Source organism: Trachurus japonicus, unplaced genomic scaffold (assembly GCF_045865225.1).
Source record: "Trachurus japonicus isolate A0001 unplaced genomic scaffold, Traja_1.0 AP030387.1".
Lineage (NCBI taxonomy): Eukaryota > Metazoa > Chordata > Actinopteri > Carangiformes > Carangidae > Trachurus > Trachurus japonicus.
The window spans coordinates 31462-50431 of record NW_028220520.1 but is presented as its reverse complement, the minus strand read 5'-3'; the positions used below and the strand labels follow the sequence as shown (position 1 = coordinate 50431).

At 44.7% G+C, this 18970-nt stretch overlaps 1 long non-coding RNA gene across 1 annotated transcript; it reads right to left on the bottom strand.

Annotated features, from left to right (window-relative positions):
* Positions 1 to 1113: 1113 nt before the first annotated feature.
* LOC146960427 (uncharacterized) lies at positions 1114 to 3969 on the bottom strand. Its single transcript, XR_015035450.1, has 3 exons — positions 3896 to 3969; positions 2544 to 2587; positions 1114 to 1163 (listed from the first exon to the last, which is right to left on the bottom strand). It is a non-coding gene; the product is annotated as an uncharacterized LOC146960427 (long non-coding RNA).
* Between the last annotated feature and the right edge of the window lie 15001 nt (positions 3970 to 18970).

Below are 18970 nucleotides of genomic sequence, written 5' to 3'. Positions count from 1 at the left end.
TTGGTGTCTCTCCTTGCTGACCTGGGTCTTTGAGAGTTAGCCCAAGCCCGCTCTTACTGATGCCAAGGCCTCCACCAGAGCCTTTTGCCTTGGATGTGACTCTGCCTCCTCCACTGCCTTCCATTTACTTCCTGTCCTCACCACCAGACATCTTGAACCAAACATAATGCAAAAACTAAAATCACAACAGCTATTTGTCAGTGGATTTAGAGTAGGCCTAAATCAAACCCCATTTTTATTTTGTCTGATAATGTTCACTGTCACTGGACAACACTAGTTTGTGTGAATCCTTATCTTCATGTTAATGCACTATAGCCAATGTTGACACATCTCCCCTTTGATGTCTTAGTGCACCTTAGTGTAAGAATCTGAGCTTTACTGTTTGACCCTTAAGGTGGCCTCACTCACACAAAGTCTTGTAGCCCACAATCATGTTCAAACTGGCTGGACAAGTTTGTTTGTTTTATTCTTGCTCTATGAACAAACTAATTTACAAGTGAGTACAATCCAGCTATGTTAGCTTTCCTCCCAAGACACACATACAGGTTTTACGCCAGTTAGTTTGCACACCATCTGTAGTCGAAAAAAACAGAGCCGTGGAAGGAGAAAAAATAACATTTATTAAATGGATTCACATTCATCAATAGAACAGGGAAAATAGGTCTACTAATATAAGTTGACATTATGAAAATTAATGAAGAGGTTAGACAACACATTCATGAACATAAAAAGCGTAGGACAACTGGGGAAAAGGTATGAAAAGATCCAATGTTATTTTCCACATACCCCATCAAATTTCCTTGTTTGGCAAACAAAGCAACACAGAAATTGAGTAGTAAACAAAGTAAAAACTCTTCTCTCCCTGGATCCACTTCAAAGTTCCCTTCAGTCCTATAACCTCTGCGGTTCTACTTGGAACAAATACAAAGCCTTTCTCTCTTTCCCTACAACAGGAACATACGACAAACTGAATGAAGATTTTTTAAAATATAGTGGCAACCTCAACACAGCCACCAATCTTCCCACAAACGCAAACAATGGAGATGAACAACAGCCTCAGGCCACCGTGGTTCCATGGGTGAGCGAGGGCCGATCACAGCTGCTTGTAGCTTTAATTTTGAATGTTGTCTTTTGGTTCCCAGGAGTTTTTCCACTTTGTCCCACTGTAAGACAGATAGAGAGACAGCATTACATTAGATTGCAAATATTACAAAGGCTTGGGCAATGAGTCAAAGAGCGATATATAGGGGTGGTGCGTGGCGTAGTAGTGAAAGCGGCTGCCCCATATAGAGGCTACAGTCCACAACGCAGGCGTCCCCGGTTCGAGTCCCGTGCCGGTCAGACCTTTCCTGCATGTCATTCCCCCTATCTCTGCCTCCCGCTTGCTATCTATCTCCCTATGAGATGTCAAATATAGGAGAAAAAGTGTGAAAGTAATCTTACATTATTTATTTGTCACACCTGTGTGGCAGGTAACACTAACAGGAAGGACTGTCCAGTCTTTTTTTTTGTATTTGTCTGAAATGCGTCTTGTAATCCCTTATGGGATGGACCACAGTGGTGACATTACACGAAAGTAAAAAAAATCATTAATTAATTCATTCATTATTACTGTTATATTGTTTGAAATTGACCGGAAAATGTACTATCCTGACACTAAAATACCAAATGACACATTGAGTCCTCTGATGTGTAGGCATTTGTAATCAGAGTACCTGGTAAAAAGAGCCACATTCTTATGTATACAACAGCCTAAAATTGAAGATGACACGAAAAATTTGTGTAGCCAGGTTAGATAAAATAGTCCATTATGTAACACAGTATGCATGTAGGACACAATGTACATAGTATGTACTATGTAGCGAGGCACCTACAAGGTGTAGACATTAAGTGCTAATGAAACTTAAATAAATCACTACAGTGGTTTACTAACCCCAACAGTCACAATGTCAAGCACACCAGATTGCTTATTAAATATTACATAGCACTTAAGACCAACTGCAGCGTTGCTAGTTATTTGGTGTAAGGGCTACTCAGTTAATCTGCTGTCATGTAAAGAACCTTATTGAGTGTAGTGAGGTTTTAATGGTAAACATCTCCACTGTCTTCAGAGCGTTGAGCCAGAAAGAACTGAAGCTCAATGCTCTGAGGATGGTGGGGATGGATCTGGACATTAGAGAGAGTGCAGAGAGTGCACCCACCCATGCCCCCATCACCCTGTGACTCCCCAAGTCTGCACTGAGTCTTTCTGTTTCCTGTGCACCATCATCACCCAGGACCTCCAGTGGGATCTTAACATCAGGTCCTTTACATAAAAGGCCCATCAGAGGATGTACTTCCTGAGGCATCTGAGGAAGCTCAACCTGCCAAAGGCAATGATGATGATCCCCTATACCGCCATCAATGAGTCCATCCTCTGCTGCTCCATCACCATCAGATGTTTCTTGTCTCTCTCTCCACTTAACTATATGGGCAGTGATGCCAAATAAATATACTTAAAAGAACAAAAATAAACAATAGTCAACTTTGAATAAGATACATACCATCCAGAGCAAGGATGCCACTGCACCAACACCTCCACACGGCCCTTAAAATATAAAGAAAAAGAGAATTTTTCTTTACGATGTCAAAGCACATTGGCTAATATAGGCTACATGCTGTTGTAAATGCAAACCTATGTCTAAGTGAAACCAGATAGTAAAGTGTAATAGTAGTCAGTGAGAATAACAAAGGAGTGTTGTGATTTGATATTTGTTTGTGCAGTCTGCTGTCCAGGGACACACAGGAGACAAGAGCTGCAGTGAAGCACAATAGGACAGCTCACACAAGCAGCAGCCTGGCTGTCCACCTCTGAAAGTTATTTCTCTACACCGACCAGTCTTTCCAATCACACATAATTCATATAATATCATTATGTTCTTGCAGTTTCTATGTGTACATATTCCCCATATCTTCTGCAGCACTTAAGTCATAATAACTTTCCTCTGTATGATCGTTTTGTTTATTGTTTATTGTTTATTCAGGATCCCCATTAGCCGACGCACAAACGCCAGGCTAGTCTTCCTGGGGTCCTTTTCAAAATTTCCAAGTAAAATAATAATACACAGATCCAATTTCAATAAAAGAAAAAGAAAAAGTGAAAGAAAAAGAAAGTTCTCGTGTGTAGGGAGATGCCCTGTCTAAAGCAACTAGTCTGAGTGGTTATTTGCTATCACAGAATAACAGCTGGGAAACAGAAAGGAAAGTCAAAAATCAACAAGAATGATATACTGTATGTATTTCATTATAATAAGACATATAATACATTATTTCTTGTTATTGTTTATCATACATGCACTGTCTTGCCAGATACACTCGTAACACAACACCAATTAAAGGGTAACTATGCAAGTCTGCTCGCTTTTCCACTGTTTTGGTTACACTCCTCTCGCCCATGTGCATCTTTTTACAACGAAGCCGCCAAAATATCAATAAATGGAGCGGTGAATAACGTTACATAACATATACGATGTTACGTAACGTGTGTTTGTATAGTCTTAACCGTCTTAAAGAAAAGATTACGGGTTACGGAGTGCGTTTGTGTCACGGTGCCACAGAGACGAGAGTGGGACATTGGGGCGGCGAGTGAGAAACTACACTTGGTTTTCAGCCGTGAGATGACAGGTGAAGACAGACAGCCTACGTTGTCACTTGTAATAAGTCACAAGTCATGTAGTTAACTATCAAAATTACTCTGGAGCTTTTTAATTAAGGCAAAAATGTAGCATAGCTACGGGAGAAATCCTGCTTAGTTCCTCTTTAACATAGGTATTGAAAGGAAATGGAAACCCCTAAATTGATGGTGCCACAGAGATATTTTCGTTATCAGTCGTTTCAAATCTGCCTTGAAACATACCTCCCTGATTCTTTGTCTCAGTATTTTTTTGTAGGGGAAACTGCTTGAGCCTTGATGAACGGGACATTCTGAAATGAATAAAAAAAGGCAATGGTTTATTGACAGACATCTAAACAGACATTTTCTCTGACAAAGAGTTCAAAATCAAAACTGGATTGAGAAAAATGTCATTGATTTTATGGATTTGATTTTGGGCTATATAACTACATTTAGATTTGACTTTAAGTCCTTATGATGCTGGATGACATCAGCAGAACTGTCCCATCAAGGAGTTACAGGTGTTTAACTTCATGTTTACCCCTTAGTTTCCACTAAATAGTTTGCTATCATATGTTATGTTCCTTTGAAGAAATAATGGCCAATCAAACAATGATGCAAGTTATGGGCTGAGAAAAAGCTAGAATGAGACTCTTTTCACTGAAACAGTTTGACAAATATTCATATTGTGATAATAAGACTACTGATTACCCCAAACACATACATACCACTCATCTGCTTCATCCCTCTCTTTCTTCTGTTTTTCTGTGGATGCGTTTGACAAGAGGGGACAGGGGGAGTTGGGGAGGGAGACACAGGACAGGAGGAGACAGGAGGAGTTGGGGAGGGAGACACAGGACAGGAGGAGACAGGAGGAGTTGGGGAGAGAGACACAGGACAGGAGGAGACAGGAGGAGTTGGGGAGAGAGACACAGGACAGGAGGAGACAGGAGGAGTTGGGGAGAGAGACACAGGACAGGAGGAGACAGGAGGAGTTGGGGAGAGAGACACAGGACAGGAGGAGACAGGAGGAGTTGGGGAGGGAGACACAGGACAGGAGGAGACAGGAGGAGTCTCGGAGGTGGACATGGGAGGATCCTCTGAATTTGCTGCTGTACTCTCGCCCTCTGCAGTGTCTGGTACAGGTGCCGTTATCACTGTGGGGAAGAGGAAACTGTGATGTAGACTTTGGTATAAGCATTTTAATTTGCATAGGAAAATGCAACAAGTATTTGATTAGGGGTGTCCTCAACAACAGATTTGCCCATAGTCAACTAACTGTGGAATCATGTTATTTTTTCCCTCATAGATTCATGACCTCATTTGTGTCTTTTTATGCGCTGAAGAAACGAAACACTTGAATAAACAACTTCTTCAGTTGTCATAAGATTTGGTTATTCTCCATCCATCCTTTTTCCTGATCCCACTTATTAGACTGCATGCACAACATCACTGTCCATTTGACAGTGTAGCAATGACAAGTTAGAGTTTGTGCCATTAATTATGCCGCATAAAATGTCCCATTGTTGTGTGGCCATGATACATGTATCAGTGCTTGTATAGACGGTTCAGGGGTTGTGTGTCACAGCACCATGGACAGCTGTGTTTTTTTGTTGTTGCTGTTTGTGTGTGTGTGTGTGTGTGTGTGTGTGTGTGTGTGCGTGCGTGCGTGCGTGCGTGTGTGTGTGTGTGTGTGTGTGTGTGTGTGTGTGCGTGCTGTGCAATAGATGAAGAATGCATCTCGTAGTTATTGTAAATAAAACTTTAGGCCCAAATTTAGAGTGTGGGAGCAAGCAAGAGAGAGAGAGTGAGAAAGACGGGTGTGTGAGCTCGAGAGAGAGACAGGTGGTATCAGTGTTCGAGCACTCAATGTGATGTTTCCATCCAAACAGTCTTGCCTATATTATAAGAAAACAAAGAAATGATGTGTAAAATCAGATGTTCAGCTTCAGTTTCAACTTCTGATATGTTACCTTAGTGATATTTCCCATTACATATGACAATTCTATGATTTGAAAATCATACCAGTCTGTTTGTGTTCACATGATTGTACACAGTGCATCTACTGTTTTGTAAACATGGTTGTAGTCCTAATATTTTTGAAATTTATCTGGACATACATAATGGTTGCGGTTGGAAATTTGCAAAGAGGAAGGGACACTTGGCCTTGACAGAGTTCTACATTCTTCAATTCAATTTTTACATGGCAGTTAGTGTGCTTGTGTTGGTTAGCGCAGCCCTCAGTGACCAGACACATCAGCATACATGCATGACACTGTCAGGGGGTAGGAGATAGAAAACATCTCTACAAAACAGAAAATGCCTATTTTTTGTCATTCTTTTAACAGTAGATCTGTTTAAACATTGCAGAGTAATGCAACAGTCAGGAACAGCCACAGTGACCTGTTAAATGGCTGCACACCTCCAACCTCTAAGTAAGGTAGCAAACCTTATTGATTGTTGTTTATTAATGATTTTAGCTTGATGTTCTTTTCTAAAAAGTGTCCTTGAGTGGCTTGAAAGGAGCTTTTCAAGAAAATATTTTACTATTATTATTGTTATTTACTCTTTTCCCATCCCTTCTGATTAGCAAATGTTGCCAAATTCATGATTTAGCAAATTACTCCAAGACCATATTGTCAATCAACTATTCTTATTCTCACCACTAAATAACATTTGATTCCTATGACTATTGATGCCATTCTGTTGCTGCTGTTTGGGCCACACACTTTCAGTTTACAATTGTAACATCAAACTAATCATTTAAAAGGACACAAAAAACAACTGATGGGGCAGTGGAGAAGTAATGTAATCAGTGTCTCCCTGAACACTTTCATGTGTTTGAGTTATTGCACATTTATATACATTACCATTGAGAAGTCTCTCATAAATACGTTCCATGGCTTGGATGGAAGCTTTCACAATCTCATTCTCACTGTACCATGGACACAGCCACTCTGACACAAAGCCCCTTCCTTTTTTTTTTCCTAGGAAGAGGATGGGGTGCCTCTCCAAAAGTTCCCACTTGTGGAGCTGGAAGACACAAGACACAAAATCATGCAATTAATTGGATTACATAAATATACATATATATGCAGAAAAGTTGATGTTTTATGCATTGTTATTTTGACAGATCCACGATTCTTTAAAGGTTAGAGTTAAAGCAGAAGTCAGTGATCCGGTCGTTTTAGCTAATGCTGCCTTCAAGGCAGGCTTTTGAAACCGTAAGTTACAGCTTCAAGTCACAACTTACGACTTTGTAGCGTTCCAGGCAACCCGCAACTCCTGGTTTTCCGACCTGTTGCCTGTGAAAGTCACTATAACGGCCACTCGTAACTTCCGACCCGTGAACTCGTACCAGATCGAACTGGTATGACTTCACAGGTCAGAAAATCACGAGTTATGGGTTGCCTTGAACGCACCATAACTTCTTGTCAGCCGATGGATTTAGCAGCCCCCGCCCTCGTCAGACATCTATTGGTCCTCGTGCTACGTCACCACATTCAGGCGCATCACTTGGCTGCACACACAGCCCTTCATGCCGTTCTCTCTCCTTATTGGATAACACTTGTATCCCACAAGGAAAGTTTTCTCCTGGTTTACAGCAGAGCAGTGACTGACAGACCCGTGTTTTGGCCCAAACCCTCTATGTAAGTGATTGCTGACGGAAAATAGGACTATTTAGGACTTATATTAACAAAAACATTCTGCTGACTTACGCTATAAGTAGCTACTGCTACAAATGAACTGTTTCTGAATACAGTAGCAATGTCCGAAATGGCAAATGGCAGCTCCCTAGCTCTTTTTGAACTGCACGCAGACATAACAATGCAAAGATTTGTATGTGTCCCTGGATAGTAGTCTAAAGTCTGACCAAATATTATGCAACGCAACAAAGCAGTTTAAGAACGGTGCACAGGGGCGTTGCAGCAGTGTGAATGATCCTGTTGCATCTCGACTCATGCCGGCTCACGTTTTAAACCTGTTCAATTGCAGGTAGAGTGTGCAGACTGTCTCAAACTTTGTAACTGCACACCAAAGCAGCTCCCGTAGAAAAATATTTCTGCATAAATAAACATTATGTCTGCTTGAGCTACTGTGGTGTGCTTGATGTGACGTCACATAAACTAGTCTCAACTCTGTGCCACAGTGAACTGTACAGTTGCAAGGCTTTGTAAGGGCATTGAGTTGCAAGAGGGTGCACATAGTTGAAGTTGTTGTCTTGTGAATCTATGGTCTGAACTGGCCTTAAAGCAGCTATATAGTTTTTCGTCTGAGTCTGGATAATACATGGGATCTGGCATGGGGTTGGACATTTCTGTAGGTTTGGTGAGTTTTCGCCTATGGGAAGTATGATTTCCTTGGAAGAAGAAAGAAGAAGATGAGACTGGACCTTTGTGCAAAATTTGGTGAGATTTTGCCCTTGGTCCAGGCCAAGCTTGCATCCAAATGGCGCCAGCCCTGCTCGGCGACTAGTCACAACAGAGTGACAGTCAATTTCCCTTCACAGGGATTACCAACCAACCAAGCTATTTGTTGTTTAGTTGTTTAATTTAGAGGCTTGCTGTGATTAAACTATTGTTTTGTGTTACCAGTTAAGGGCATCTGGCATTTTGATCTGTCATCTTCATCACCCTTGCTGGGTCTTGAACCAAGGGGGCAGTTGTCGGTCTGAGAAGTGAAGCTCACTTCCGCGTTCAAAAAACTGCAATCCCCTCGAATTCCTCTGGGGGCTGGTGTCAGAAGGGAGCATTCCCCATAGACCCCCATGTTAAAATCGCCGACTTTACATCCTCAGTAAACATGGTAAAAGCCTGGTGTCAGAACGTTTTTTCGTCTCAATCGATAGTTTCTACCCCCGCACACACTCTGAGGGAGGTGAATTTTTTTTTAACTCTACCGTTTTACTGTTATTAGGTTAAAACTCTGGCCAATTAGGGTGCGGAAACATTGAGTGACAGGTCCGAGCAGCTCCGTGGACAGCTGCTTCGAGGCCAGTGGGCGGGAACTCGGCCGGCCAATCCAACATGGCGCTGTTCAGGCCGCCATATTTGAGTCACAAAAATGACTCCCCAAAACCAATGGGTGACGTTCACGGACGCTACGTCCATTCTTTTTACAGTCTATGTCTTGAACCCACAACCCCTCGGACGAAGAACCAGCTCGTAATTCACTGAGCTAATTGGCTGGTAGTGAGCCCTGCTGTGTAGCTTCATTTATCGACTCAGGGAGTCAAAGTCTGGGCAGCTGTTGTCAAGGCAGATTTTAAAATTGTCAAAATGTCAGGAATTCTGTTATCTAAACAAAAATCTGATAATACATAAATTGCATCTAGACAGCATGGGAATGTTGGTGATTTGTTTTTAATGATTTAGTGTTTTGCTTCATAAGAGAAAATATGATGTTTAAAAAGGCCACTCTTACATTGACTGCAGTTGTTCCCATGAGAGCAGAATTCAAAATGTTCTAGAAAATTCAGTTTTTGAGATAAAATTCTGATATTTGCCAAACTTCATCAAACATGACTCCAAAATATTCTCAATTTTTTTTCAGGAAGATTGAAAATGTATTTAGCAAGAATTGTATATGTTTACAGTACTCTTTACAGTCAAACGTTTTCATGCACTGTAGGCTCAATTTTTGATAAATCAAAAATCCGAGAAACAAGTTTTGTGGAGGACAGTCTGGAGATGCTCTGTAGCAAGTTTGGTGTCAATTGAGCAAAAATCGTGGGAGGAGATAGGTTTTATAAGTTTTACAGTTTTTGAAAAAAACAGAGATGGACTTCATAATTTGTAATGAGTTTAAGTGGACAAAAGTTTCAGCCATAGTGCGAAATACGGGGGGGTTTGGGGGGGTCGGACCCCCCCGATTAACCCCTTGAGACCCCCTGAAAGACTCAAAAGCAAAATCTGAGGGGGGTCTCAATCTTGTCAAAAAAAAAAAAATATAATATAATACAATAATTTTATTGTGGTCAATTAAATGTGTTTAAGATCACCATGTCCAGTATTCATAATTCAAAACATTTATTCGTTTAACATTAAGCTGAACCATGTCACCTGCGCATTATGCAAATTAGCCATGTGCGCCAGCCCAGCGCAGGAGTCGAGCCCACTCGCTATCAGAACAGAGGATCCCGTTCCTCTCCACCCTCTGCCGAAGAAAGTGAAGTTGAGGCCGAGTGCTCTGAAGACGTAGCCGCAGCCCCTGCTGCTAGCACTGGTGATTGGCCGCTTTTCTTTTTCTTTCTTTTTCTTTTTTTTTTTTTTTACACCTAAGCAGGTGGGGTAATGGAAATACCGCAACCCTTGGCTTGACATTAAGGCAGGAAAATAACTTAAGGTAAGAGGCTAGCCTCAAACCCTTCAGGGGTCCGCCCGCTATTCAGACATCCCGCTATTACGACATCCCTCTATCTAGACATGCCGGTAGTCCGACACTTTTTGATACCGCTATTCCGACACGTCTTTTTTATTTTTATTTTATTTTTATTTTTTTACAGCTGCGATACCCAGGCGCGTCTCTCTCTCTCTCTTTTCTTTTCAGCATGTCTATCACTGGTTTGATGAGGGAGTGATGTTCTTAATCTCAACAACTCAACTATCAAGTCACAAACAAAACTGACACACATGATAAACAAACAGAACTATGCTGCAGTTTGTTTGTCAAGTTAACCTGTGACCTTCAGCACCACGGACAGCGCCGCGGATGAGCCCGCGGAGCTGCAGCTGTGAGCGTCTGGGCTCTGGGCTTATGGCCTGGGGCCTTATTTATCAAAACTGTAAGTAAGCAGTGTAAAACTGCTGCTACTAAATTTTTTGCTTAGGCCTACGGTGAAAAGACGTCCCAAAATATTTACACCTTTTTCAGATCTATCAAACTGTGCGTGCACAACTCTGCACCTCAACTTTGATAACTGGATCCAAGAATGGTGCGCAGTTGCGCACGTGAACACACCTCCGTCCCGGAATGCCTACACAACCATATGGTCAGCACGTGCATATTAATTAGCCATGTGCGCTCTGTGGAGCGACAACAAAGTGACAACGAAGACAACGGGCGGAGGGAGGGGGAAAGAAAGCGAGATACATGGCATCGGGCAATAAATCAGGCAAAAACCTCCCAAATCTCAACAAAAGGGAGCAGAAAAAAGAATAATCTTATGTAATCTGCCCCTTTATTCCAGACAATCTTTTTTTCTTCTTTTACCTATGTTAAAACAATGTAAAGCAGCAGGATAAACTCAGGTGACAGAATAATAACAGTCTCAGTAGCTGCAGATCAGTGTGCGCTGCTGTGTGCTGTGTGTTTTTAAACTTGGAGGGTATGTTTTTTCTTCTCTAATAGGCCTATATATTTGTGTATGAGAAACAGTGTCTCAGATGAAAAAATAAAAATAAATCAGAAGGACACGTCTGACTATAACGTAATCAATCAATGTCGGAAAAGCGGAATGTTTTAAAAATAGTAAAGTGCCGCTACTCCGACAATGAAAAAAAAAAAATGTCGGAATAGTGGGACGCTTAAAAAATAATGTTAATGCCGCTATTCCGACAATTAGAAGTCAATGTCGAAATAGCGGCATGTCTGAATAGCAGCATGTAACCCCTGCTTCAGCATACTATGGCCTGAACCCCCAGTGGTGTTGTTTGGCCAGGCGCCTGTTGTGAGCTATTTGTCTGTGCTTTTTCAATTTTTATGATGGCCCGTTATACGAATGTGATTTGTGGATGTGTTCAATGCTGCGTTTAAACGTATTTGCTAGATGGATGGTTAGATAAGGCTACATGATCGGTCATAGTTGCAGGCTGAGGATCTCGTGCACATAATTGCACGTCAGTCTCCGATCTCCAGATTTATACAGTTGGTTGTTATTCGAGTGCACGAGTTTGGTGTCTTTCATTCATTTTAATTGTTGTATTTTATTTATTGTCTATTCGTTTCTGCATTGCCCTGATCGCGCGCCAGTCTCCTATACCTGGCATTTATTCATTGTTCAAGTGCGCCAGTGTGGTGCCAATTATTGTCTTTTATTTATTTGAATTATCGTCTATTTATCGTCAATTACTTTCTGCATTGTAATGCACAACTTTGCCTCTCCTTTTTAGGCTATAGGCTAATTTTCTTGGCTTATTGTAATGTTATAGTCCTACTTTATAAAAAGAAAAAAAAATAACGGTATTGCACAACAATCGCGAGTTAGGGACCCCCCCGAATATTGATGGGTATTTCGCACACTGGTTTCAGCAGTATCTGGGCTACACTTTGGTGAAAGTTGCAAAACTGTAGCATGTAGCCTACCGTTGCTTTGGTTGGAATTTTTAAAGTTTTTAAATTTAAACGCTTATTGTGCTTTGTGAAATTAAAACAAATTTTGTGTGACAATAACAAGAAATGTGTTAATTGTACAGCCCACACAAGCTGATGTTGTGGTAACTGTGTTAACAGTTTTGAAAAACAGGTTATAGCGATCATAAAAAAAACATGAGTCAGTCGCATTTGAAATCCATGTGCTACTTTTTATTTTTGGTTGCCAGTTCAACAGTGAATCCTCCATGTCTGATTTGTAGCTGTCAAATGTAGAAAGTTATGCCATTCGAATGGGTTTTAAAGATTAGAGACAGAGCAAATAGTTAATCAGAACATGCTGAGAGAAGCTGCTTTGCTGCGACGTGTTTATTCTTCCACTTCCACTTCCTCTTCTTCTTCCTCTTCTTCGTCCTCGTCCAGGACTTCAATGGGCAAACGGTCGTGAAGATTACGACACTGTTTCTGTGGTCGAACATTGACAAGACAGAGGCAAAACAAAAAGTTGAAATTGACTGAAGTGATGATCTGTTTTATTGTCATCAGCATGTCACAGCAGCTGTGTGGAAGCTGCTTCTCACCTGTTTTATCAGCCTCTTGATCCATTTGAGTGGGTAACGGCTGCGGCCGGCTGCAATACCAACGTCTGCAAGCGGGAGGCGGGGCTTGACCGGCTGGCCGGTCACGCCCCGCCCCCACCCCGAAGTTAGTCCACCCCAATTGCCTCCTTCCCGCTCCTTCCCTTCCGGCGAAACTGGAGAAAGGATTAACTATATGAAAAGTGATGTCGGTGAGTGAAATTACGTTGCTACAATAAATGCAATGAATGAAAAAATCTTTTTCACATCTTACGGCGCTTCTGTTGTTGTATATTGCTGTTTAACGTTTGGGTATTTTGGCATTTTAATGGTCAGCATTCAGAACGTGTACTATCCATGGTGGTATCCTATCGACGGTAGCGTTAGCATTAGCTAAGACTACTCGAAGTGAACTGATATCAATGCAGACGCCGTACTGTTTGTAGGACTGCAGCCGATATCCGAGTACTCGCTCGGCTTGTGCAGTATCCGAATGCCACTTCACTAACCATCCTGCCAATTTTGGATGCTAGAAAAATTCGTTTAGTAGGTGAAATTGCCAGGGACTTTAAGGGAAACGCTGGATGCGCTGGTTGATAGGCTACGTTTCGTTCGTTTTTAGAACAAATAGAAAGTTATCTAATGTTGAAATGTTTCATGAATTAACATGGATGTAAAAAAAATAATATTAAGTTAATCCTAATAGGCCCTGTGTATCTTGAATCTAATGGTCAATTGTTCTTCTGTTTTTGTTCAGCATCCCACCTATTTCCTGGCCACCGAGGAGCCAGTTGTTCCACAATCAGAGGCATATGACTGCCCTTGCTGTCAATTTCATACAAGACAGCATCACACAATAATATACCATGTCAGGAACCATTTAGAAGGTGCAGTCTGCCATGGAGGTATGGTCACTCTTTGGTCTACAGAAGCACATAGTTTGTGTGAGGCTGTCAGTAACTCTAATGTAATAAATATTTTGTCTTGCAGAATACCGTATCTGCAAATGCAGTTTGAAATGCAGAGACGCTCACCATTTCCACTGCCTCACCTGCGACACAACCATCATAAGGAGAAATCATTTCATTGCTCACTTGAAAGTCTGTACTGGAAGATCTGTTACCCAGAGTCCTGTAGCAGCCAGTGTTTCCCAGAGCTCAGCCACTGTTACCCAGAGTCCTGTAGCAGCCAGCGTTTCCCAGAGCTCAGCCAGCGTTACCCAGAGTCCTGTAGCAGCCAGCGTTACCCAGAGTCCTGTAGCAGCCAGTGTTTCCCAGAGCTCAGCCAGCGTTACCCAGAGTCCTGTAGCAGCCAGCGTTACCCAGAGTCCTGTAGCAGCCAGTGTTTCCCAGAGCTCAGCCACTGTTACCCAGAGTCCTGTAGCAGCCAGCGTTACCCAGAGTCCTGTAGCAGCCAGTGTTACCCAGAGTCCTGTAGCAGCCAGTGTTTCCCAGAGCTCAGCCACTGTTACCCAGAGTCCTGTAGCAGCCAGCGTTACCCAGAGTCCTGTAGCAGCCAGCGTTACCCAGAGTCCTGTAGCAGCCAGCGTTACCCAGAGTCCTGTAGCAGCCAGCGTTACCCAGAGTCCTGTAGCAGCCAGTGTTTCCCAGAGCTCAGCCAGCGTTACCCAGAGTCCTGTAGCAGCCAGCGTTACCCAGAGTCCTGTAGCAGCCAGTGTTACCCAGAGTCCTGTAGCAGCCACTGTTACCCAGAGTCCTGTAGCAGCCAATGTTTCCCAGAGCTCAGCCACTGTTACCCAGAGTCCTGTAGCAGCCAGCGTTACCCAGAGTCCTGTAGCAGCCAGTGTTTCCCAGAGTCCTGTAGCAGCCAGTGTTTCCCAGAGTCCTGTAGCAGCCAGTGTTTCCCAGAGTCCTGTAGCAGCCAGTGTTTCCCAGAGTCCTGTAGCAGCCAGTGTTACCCAGAGTCCTGTAGCAGCCAGTGTTTCCCAGAGCTCAGCCACTGTTACCCAGAGTCCTGTAGCAGCCAGCGTTACCCAGAGTCCTGTAGCAGCCAGTGTTTCCCAGAGCTCAGCCACTGTTACCCAGAGTCCTGTAGCAGCCAGCGTTACCCAGAGTCCTGTAGCAGCAGTGGCGTGCACAGGGGGGGGGCAGGGGGGGCGGTCGCCCCCCCTCGTGGCCCAATTGTTGAAAAACGCGTGCTAAAGTGCCCCCTGGGAGCCAAAACGCGCGTTACAGTGTCCTCATGGGGGGCAAAACGTGTGTTAAAGTGCCCTCTAGGAGCTAAAACATGTGCTCAAGTGTCCTCATGGGGGCCAAAACGTGTGCTCAAGTGCCCTCTAGGAACCAAAACATGTGCTAAAGTGCCCTCTAGGAACCAAAACGTGTGCTAAAGTGCCCTCTAGGAGCCACAATGCGTGCTAAAGCGCCCTCTAGGAGCTGAAACGCGTGCTTAAGTGCCCTCTTGGGAGCCAAAACGCGTGCTTAAGTGCCCTCTAGGAGCCAAAACGTGTGCTAAAGTGCCCTCATGGTAGCCAAAACGTGTGCTAAAGTGCCCTCTAGGAGCCAAAACACATGTTAAAGTGCCCTCTTGGAAGCCAAAACACATGTTAAAGTGCCCTCTTGGAAGCCAAAACACATGTTAAAGTGCCCTTGGAAGCCAAAACGTGTGCTAAAGTGCCCTCTAGGAGCCAAAACACATGTTAAAGTGCCCTCTTGGAAGCCAAAAAACATGTTCAAGTGCCCTTGGAAGCCAAAACGTGTGCTAAAGTGCCCTCTTGGGAGCCAAAACACATGTTAAAGTGCCCTCTTGGAAGCCAAAACACATGTTGAAGTGCCTTTGGAAGCCAAAACGTGTGCTAAAGTGCCCTCTTGGGAGCCAAAACACGTGTTAAAACAGGCCACATCGATGTTTTTTAGTCTTAAGGTATTGATATTATAAAACAGGCCAAATCAACGTTTAAAAAGGACAAATTTTTTTCGCCGCCGACCTGTGGTCGCCGGCCAAACGCACCATGTCGCTACAGTCTCACTCTTGTCATTTTCTGAAACTTGGCAGCCCTGAAAGTGCCCTCTAGGAGCCACATCTAGGAACCAAAACGTGTGCTAAAGTGCCCTCTTGGGAGCCAAAACACGTGTTAAAGTGCCCCCTTGGAAGCCAAAATGCGTGCTAAAGTGCTCTCTAGGAGCCAAAACGTGTGCTAAAGTGCCCTCTTGGGGGCCAAAACACGTGTTAAAACAGGCCAAATCGACGTTTTTTTAGTCTTAAGGTATCGATATTAAAACAGGCCAAATCGATGTTAAAAAAGGCCAAAAAATTTTCGCCGCCGACCTGTGGTCGCCGGCCAAACGCACCATGTCGCTACAGTCTCACTCTTGTCATTTTCTGAAACTTGGCAGCCCTGAAAGTGCCCTCTAGGAGCCACATCTAGGAACCAAAACGTGTGCTAAAGTGCCCTCTTCAGTGGCGAGGACGCGCTATTAGGTGCCCCTTTTTTTCCTTTTCGCCCCTGCCCTTCAAAAAGTCTGTGCACGCCACTGTGTAGCAGCCAGCGTTACCCAGAGTCCTGTAGCAGCCAATGTTTCCCAGAGCTCAGCCACTGTTACCCAGAGTCCTGTAGCAGCCAGTGTTACCCAGAGTCCTGTAGCAGCCAGTGTTTCCCAGAGCTCAGCCACTGTTACCCAGAGTCCTGTAGCAGCCAGCGTTACCCAGAGTCCTGTAGCAGCCAGTGTTTCCCAGAGCTCAGCCACTGTTACCCAGAGTCCTGTAGCAGCCAGCGTTACCCAGAGTCCTGTAGCAGCCAGCGTTACCCAGAGTCCTGTAGCAGCCAATGTTTCCCAGAGCTCAGCCACTGTTACCCAGAGTCCTGTAGCAGCCAGCGTTACCCAGAGTCCTGTAGCAGCCAGCGTTACCCAGAGTCCTGTAGCAGCCAATGTTTCCCAGAGCTCAGCCAGCGTTACCCAGAGTCCTGTAGCAGCCAGCGTTACCCAGAGTCCTGTAGCAGCCAGTGTTTCCCAGAGCTCAGCCACTGTTACCCAGAGTCCTGTAGCAGCCAGCGTTACCCAGAGTCCTGTAGCAGCCAATGTTTCCCAGAGCTCAGCCACTGTTACCCAGAGTCCTGTAGCAGCCAGTGTTTCCCAGAGCTCAGCCAGCGTTACCCAGAGTCCTGTAGCAGCCAGCGTTACCCAGAGTCCTGTAGCAGCCAGTGTTTCCCAGAGCTCAGCCACTGTTACCCAGAGTCCTGTAGCAGCCAGCGTTACCCAGAGTCCTGTAGCAGCCAGTGTTTCCCAGAGCTCAGCCAGCGTTACCCAGAGTCCTGTAGCAGCCAGCGTTACCCAGAGTCCTGTAGCAGCCAATGTTTCCCAGAGCTCAGCCACTGTTACCCAGAGTCCTGTAGCAGCCAGTGTTTCCCAGAGCTCAGCCAGCGTTACCCAGAGTCCTGTAGCAGCCAGTGTTACCCAGAGTCCTGTAGCAGCCACTGTTACCCAGAGTCCTGTAGCAGCCAATGTTTCCCAGAGCTCAGCCACTGTTACCCAGAGTCCTGTAGCAGCCAGTGTTTCCCAGAGCTCAGCCAGCGTTACCCAGAGTCCTGTAGCAGCCAGCGTTACCCAGAGTCCTGTAGCAGCCAGTGTTTCCCAGAGCTCAGCCACTGTTACCCAGAGTCCTGTAGCAGCCAGCGTTACCCAGAGTCCTGTAGCAGCCAGCGTTACCCAGAGTCCTGTAGCAGCCAATGTTTCCCAGAGCTCAGCCAGCGTTACCCAGAGTCCTGTAGCAGCCAGCGTTACCCAGAGTCCTGTAGCAGCCAGTGTTTCCCAGAGCTCAGCCACTGTTACCCAGAGTCCTGTAGCAGCCAGCGTTACCCAGAGTCCTGTAGCAGCCAATGTTTCCCAGAGCTCAGCCACTGTTACCCAGAGTCCTGTAGCAGCCAGTGTTTCCCAGAGCTCAGCCAGCGTTACCCAGAGTCCTGTAGCAGCCAGCGTTACCCAGAGTCCTGTAGCAGCCAGTGTTTCCCAGAGCTCAGCCACTGTTACCCAGAGTCCTGTAGCAGCCAGCGTTACCCAGAGTCCTGTAGCAGCCAGTGTTTCCCAGAGCTCAGCCAGCGTTACCCAGAGTCCTGTAGCAGCCAGCGTTACCCAGAGTCCTGTAGCAGCCAATGTTTCCCAGAGCTCAGCCACTGTTACCCAGAGTCCTGTAGCAGCCAGTGTTTCCCAGAGCTCAGCCAGCGTTACCCAGAGTCCTGTAGCAGCCAGCGTTACCCAGAGTCCTGTAGCAGCCAGTGTTTCCCAGAGCTCAGCCAGCGTTACCCAGAGTCCTGTAGCAGCCAGTGTTTCCCAGAGCTCAGCCAGCGTTACCCAGAGTCCTGTAGCAGCCACTGTTACTGAGATCCACGTAGCAGCCCCAGCCCCCGTTGCTCAGCCACAAATGCATGTGCATACACGCCAGCAGGCTAAGATCAAGTGTGTGCACTGTGGCCTTAAACTCAACAGACGCAATTTGAGGGTGCATGTTAAGCGGAAACACTCTGGGAAAAAAGACATCACAGCTGAAGCAGCCACCGTTACTCAGAGCTTAGCCACTGTCACCCAGAGTCCTGTAGCAGCCACTGTCACCCAGAGTCCTGTAGCAGCCACTGTTACTGAGATCCACGTAGCAGCCCCAGCCCCCGTTGCTCAGCCACAAATGCATGTGCATACACGCCAGCAGGCTAAGATCAAGTGTGTGCACTGTGGCCTTAAACTCAACAGACGCAATTTGAGGGTGCATGTTAAGCGGAAACACTCTGGGAAAAAAGACATCACAGCTGAACACCATTTAAGAGGTCAGTGTATTGACCCCCAAAATGGTATTTTTGCTGTTAAAAAAACATTCACTGGTCCAAGCAATCCAATTCATGTCATCAAAAAAACATATGGCACAAACCTACAAGTTAGGTGTGAAATGGACTTGTGCAAAGCCAATGCTGAGTTTGCTGAAAGAAGCAATTGTTTTGCATTTGAATGTGATCACCAGCGGTCACTCACATATTGCCCACCTGGTAGTGACACCATTGCACTTGAGCAAAACATTTTAAACCAAATGGTGCAGGAAAAATGGTTTGGTGAGGCCAAAAAACAAACATGCCAGCAACTACAAATGGAAGCAAACAATAAGGGGGTCCCTCTGTCGTGCCTGGTTGATATTGGAGGACCACGCAGCAAAACTTTCATTTCTGTATATGAGCCGCACATTTCTTACTATAGTAGATTAGGACGTGTGATGGTGGCATATGACAGCAACAAAGTTGAATGGTGCTGCCCATGTGCAAAACCAAGGCAGACATGTACCCATAAATGCATTGCCAAGTGGCACTTGTTTCAAACAACCCCCGACCTATTTAAAAATACCCTGATATTGATGTTGAAGCCAATGAATCAAGAGAAAATTCTCCTGAGGATGTCGAACAACTGGCACAGGAACAAGTGCAGTATCCACC